Source organism: Bombina bombina, chromosome 6 (assembly GCF_027579735.1).
Source record: "Bombina bombina isolate aBomBom1 chromosome 6, aBomBom1.pri, whole genome shotgun sequence".
NCBI classification, from domain to species: domain Eukaryota; kingdom Metazoa; phylum Chordata; class Amphibia; order Anura; family Bombinatoridae; genus Bombina; species Bombina bombina.
Window position 1 is genome coordinate 884,802,108 of NC_069504.1, and position 5,788 is coordinate 884,807,895.

At 41.4% G+C, this 5,788-nt stretch overlaps 1 pseudogene; it reads right to left on the reverse strand.

Moving 5' to 3' along the window:
* Positions 1-526: 526 nt before the first annotated feature.
* Positions 527-645, reverse strand: LOC128665237 (uncharacterized; annotated as a pseudogene).
* Positions 646-5,788: the final 5,143 nt, after the last annotated feature.

The following is a 5,788-nucleotide window of genomic DNA, read 5'->3' on the forward strand; positions in this document are numbered from 1 at the left end:
GATCGACAACAATTGAGAGCTTCCTCCCAATGAACAATGAAATCACCTCCTACATGGCTAAGGAACCCCTAGTTCCTCCCTGGTGGTTGATATAAACCATTGAAGTGAATTGTCCGACTGAAACAAGCTAGAGATGACTGAGGCAAAGCCATCAGAGCATTGCAAATCACTCTCAACTCCAAGATGTTAAAGAGGAGAGCAGACACTTCCTGAGTCCATAATCCCCTTTAAGACAGATCCAAAAGTTCTGCATGTCATGTAAAAATAGCAAAAGGAATGATGTCCATGGATTACCATCAGACCAATTCCCTCCATATACAGAGTCACTGAAAAGTGAAGACAAATCAACTGCAGCTAAATCCAAACTCCCAACCTCCTGGTTGTAAGATGGCTAAGCTATCCACCGGCCACTAGAGCTTGCTGATGGCCGGACAGTAGACTGCAGAAAGGGGGAAAAGGAATAAATCCTTGATTATCTGACCTCTGTTAGACATCTTCTCCTAGATAGAGAATCTAATAAGGTCCCAGCATACCGCACATGGTTTTCCCATGTGGTTTCCCATCCAGGTACTGACCAGGCCTGACCCTGCATAACTTCTGAGATCAGAAGGAATCTGGTGCAATCAGGGTATTGTGGTGGTAGACCCAAATAAATCACCCTTGCGGATGGAACAAGGGAACTCCTCTCCAGATTCATTTTCCCTCCCTGGAAAAGAAGACAAGACAAGATATCTTAAATGAGAGTTTGCTGAAAGTAAGGATGATACCTGAACCATATATTGTTTAGAGAAACACCCTTGCCATAACCCAAAACCTAGTAGTCTGTCTAGGATGAAGAAAACTCAGAAAAATTGAGAAGATCCCAATCAAGGGAACAATACATCTCTCAGGTCTATGATTGTTATGAACAGGCTCTCTTAATCAAAGGAGAAGGGTCTACTTTGAAGGACAGCTCTGAGCTACTTGAGGTAAATACCTAGATTCCGTTCCCAAACTGGGACTTAAACTATCACTTCCCTGAGATAAAGACCCTGAACCCAGTTCAAGGAAGCCTCTCATCCTGCTTGGATTGCAGATACTCTAGAAAGAGAAATCTGCCCCTGGGAGGAAATCTCAGATTGCACTCGAAAAGGCATGACTGACCCTGCAGAAAGAGGAAAAAGAAACTTTCCTTTAATCTTACTCTCTTGACAAGTGGCAGAAAAAACTTTTTTCACCCTTAAGTCAGAGGAGAATTCTGCTAGACCAAGTCCAAACAAGGTCTCATCCTTAAAAGGAGACGCCAAAAGCGTGGATTTGGAGGAAACAAAGTTTTGAATCTGCAACTGCAGTACTATAAAGCCTAGGCTGTACCACTAAACCACAGACAGGCTTCTCAGCTGACCATAGATATCAGCCTCAATGCCCGGCGGCCAGTACAGCAAGTCCAATAAGACAAGACATTGCTCGAAATGAACAATTAAACCTCCAGCTTCTTATCCATGGATCTGTAAAGGATCCCTTCATAGGGATCAAAGTTCTCTGAGCCATAGTAGAAAAGCTCCCTTCCACCTAGGGCACCGAACACTTTAATGGAGACAGCAACAGGAAAATCCTTTAAAGGACGGGAGATAGAGAGAAAGGTATCCCTAGCTTCTTCTACACCTGTGAAAATTTCCATAGCACTTCTATAACATTTCCTCAAAGGAAGAAACATCATAGAAATGATCAAGTTTACAAAACTTCCAAGGGTTGACAACAACAGGGATATCAATGTCGTCCAAGTAGCTAAAACCTCTTATAACAATACACGAGGTGTGCAAGCATACATCTGAAGGATATGACGTCAGCATCAGATGAATTATACTGTCCAAATCTAAAATTTCACCCTCAGAAGCTACCGGCGAATCTTCCTCACCAGACTTAGGATAGAGGCTGACCTGCGTAGCAGAAAATGGAGCAGAAACCTTACATCTGAACTTCAAATGTCCTCTTGCATTTTCCCTGTAGGTAAGGAAAAAAGCAGATACCACAGAGGATACCTGAACTGCAAATCTGTAGGCAAATACACTCCTCCAGGAGATAGAGCGGAACCGCAGGGCACTGCATGTGACACCATAGAGGCTTGGGACGTTTAAGGAGAAAGCTGTGGCATAGCCTGAACAGCATCATCCTGGGAGAGCTTGAAAAGATCACAGGGCAACAACTTATCTGTACATGTGATATCCATAGCTACACATGCAATACAGAAAGTTAAAAAAATATCTGCTATATGAGAAATAGATGTGTTATTCCTTTAAAAAACACAAATCTTCTCAAAAGTCAAAATTATTTGTTCCTAGTAACAAATCAAATAATACAAGAATAAAAAAAAAATATTTTTATAACCCTTAACTTCAAGGGAGTAAAATGTACTGTCTCTTTAAGAGAAGAAAATCCTGTATTACAGATGACTTATTCAAAAAAACCTTAACTGAAGGCTCAAACTTTATCTAATATTTATAATTAAAATAATATGTTAACATTTTAATAACCCTTAACTTTAAAGGAGTAAAAAGTACTGTCTCTTTAAGAGAAAGAAAATCCTGAATTACAGGACATCTTATTCATAAAACCTTAACTGAAGGATCAAACAAGGGATAGGCATCTATTAATACATTTTAGGGTAATTGGACTAAGATGCTTGTTATAACATCGAGACCCTTCCAACAGACACTACTTTTAACCTAGATTAATTAGGTTGTATTGTTGATTAATTTTTTTTACAGATTGCCAAGGGCTGTATCACTGATTCATCTTAGCCTACCAAAACCTTGATACCGGCAGAAACACTCCGCTCCATTCTCAGTCCAAACTACCTCAGCAAGAGAATAATGGCGGCGCTCTGTTTCAGAAGAAGCAGGAGGAGGCGGGACCATGAGAACAGCATGGAAAAGAAGCGCAGATGTTTTTACTTCGCGCCTCACCCTGCCGCTAAGTCTTGAGAAACAAGACAGACCTGGATGTCAAACACAATCGTTCCCACAAATAAAGATGCCGCTCATTATTATAAAGAGCAGAAGAAAGCGCGCTCTCCAATCTAATCCCACCATTACTCCGAATAAGTAATAAGAGAACTAGAGTAGGAGAATGCTTAAAACAAGTTAAAAAAAATGAAGCCCCCAATAGAAAGTTAATTCCTTCTTTTAAAACTATTAACCTCTCCCTTAACATGCAATAAAGTGCCTGCCCACTGCCAGTATAATCCTCTTAAAGGATAATGTGTCCCATAGTTAAGTGCAGATTACCTTATTAATTAGGATTGTTAACCCCATCAGTGCCAGCCTTCTAGCTCCAGAAGTCAAAAGGCACTTACCTGCACATCTAGCTGTCCGACAGGAGAACAGCTCACCCGTTATGAGAGGATACCACTCCTCACATAGACACGTGACAGAAAGAAAGATCAGAGCAAACCTGCTCAGGCTTTCTATACAAGGGCAGCCACATGTTAGAAAAATGCAGTGAGGCCCACCACACAATTTCATAACTGCTTTAAAGCCACCACTGCCCTACTGAAGGGACTAATGTGGAGTACAGCTAAACCCAGCTTGTGATGGAAGATCAGAGCAATCCTGCCCTAGCTTCAAAACAAGAAAATCTTGATAGAATAATCCTTATCAGACACCTAATTACTTCACCTCCTCCTTGCACGAGAGGCAAAGAGAATGACTGGGGGTTGTGGGAAGGGAAGTGATACTTAACAGCTTTGCTGTGGTTCTCTGTGCCTCCTCCTGCTGGCCAGGAGTGATATTCCCAACAGTAATTGCTGATTCCGTGGACTCACCGTGTCTTAAGAAAGAAATTAGCTTTTAAAAACATTATTTTGTATGCAGACTTTTTTTTCAGTATAATGCTTAAACACTGATATATACTATGTATATTTAAAAAAAGGCTTTATGTGCCTTTACCTCTATAGCAAGAATTTCAGACCTTGGACAAAACAACACATCTTTTATTTATTTTTTCCTATTTAACTGTATTTTTACCACACATATATCTCAGCCTTAACCTTGATAGAAAATAAATAAAATGTCAAGCACATTTATTTGTATATTTACGCTGCACTCTGCAGCATCCTTGACATTGTTTCTATGTATCCACCATGTGCAAACTGCACAAACTTTTTTATCATGACTATGATGTGTCTGTACGTCATCTCCTGTTGTGGATTTGATCATCAATTAAATAATATCTAGTCATGATAAAAAAAGAAAAAGCTGTTAATTAATATTTTGTATTAAGCTCTTTTGTTCTTTATGAAAAGTGCATTTTTACCTCTGAATTTTTATGAAGTCAGACAGATCACATTGTCAAAAAGATGTTTCTCTTTGTGGTTATTCTTTTTGTTATTAGTAGACATATTGAAAATAGCAATAAACAAAATAATAAACAACAACAGGGAAAATACAGAACGTAGTCGGTACCAAGCCAGAGATCAGGGAACACAGAGAGCAGGAACAACTGGAACAAAATCTGGAGTCAGGAACCAGGACATTAGTCAGCCAAAGCAATGGTCAGACATGGAGAAAAGGAACAAAATATAGAAGTGCACTTAGAAGGTCTGGACACAAGCAAGGGCAGAGACAGAATAGACTGGGTGATGGTTATATAGTAAACTGGCGTTACATCATCACTGAGAGACAGGAAGTTGCCAGTAGTTGCAGAGTGATGATTTTCACAAGTTTGCCCATAAGATGGTGTGTGTGGGAACGCACAGTGTCAGAAACACTGCAAGAGAAGCCAAAAACAGACCTGCACTCCAAGTAAAACAAGGAAGGGTGAGTAACCCTGACATTACCCCCCCCCCCCCCTGTGGGAGGACAAAAGGCTTATGGGGGTAACGGGCACGGAGGAGGGAGCCCAAGAATGTTCCTTTCCAGTGGACCTGACCCCTGAACAAACGTGAGTCGAGGATGCTGCGTATTTTGTACTCCTCATAATTGGCAACTGGAATGGGAAGAAGACAAGGAGGAATGGCTTAAGGAGTGATACATGGAAAACATTGGAGATATGCATGCTAGAAGGGAGGTTGAGGCATTGGCAACCAGGTTAACCTTATGGAGAATATGGAAAGGCCCAATGTTATGGGGTGCCAGTTTCGGAGTAGGCACTCTGAGGTTGAGGTTACGGGATGATTAACCACACCCTATTCCCAACCTGGTTGGAAGAAGCGGGTACATGCCTTCGGTCCGTCTGGAGCTTTTGTCGGCTGCATAGAGGCATGAAGGGAATTCTGAATCTGCACCCATGAGGAGCGGAACACCTGAAGATGATCCTCCAAAGTCGGAATGTTCTCCTGCGTAAACTAATCAAGTAACACAGATGGGTGAAACACAAAATTGGCCATGAATGGAGACATTTGGGAGGACAAGTTGATAGCACTGTTCCTAGCAAACTACACCCAGTGTAGCAGATCAACCCAATTTATTGTGGGGGTCTGAGACATAGCAGCAAACAAACTGCTCCAGGGCTTGGTTGGACTGCTCAGCGGCACCATTAGACTGTGGATGTTAGGCTGAGGAGAAGGAGAGTTGAATTCCCAACTGAGTGCAATAGGCCCGCCAGAACCTAGAGACAAACTGGCTATCTGGTCTGAAACTATCTCTTTAGGTATACCATGTAAATAGAAAACATCTCTTGCAAACACAGAGGAGAGCTCCTGAACCGTGGGCAGCTTTTTTAATGGTATCCAATGGGACATCTTGGAAAATGGTTGACAACAACCACGAGGATAACAGTATAACTATGAGACACATGAAGGTCAACAATA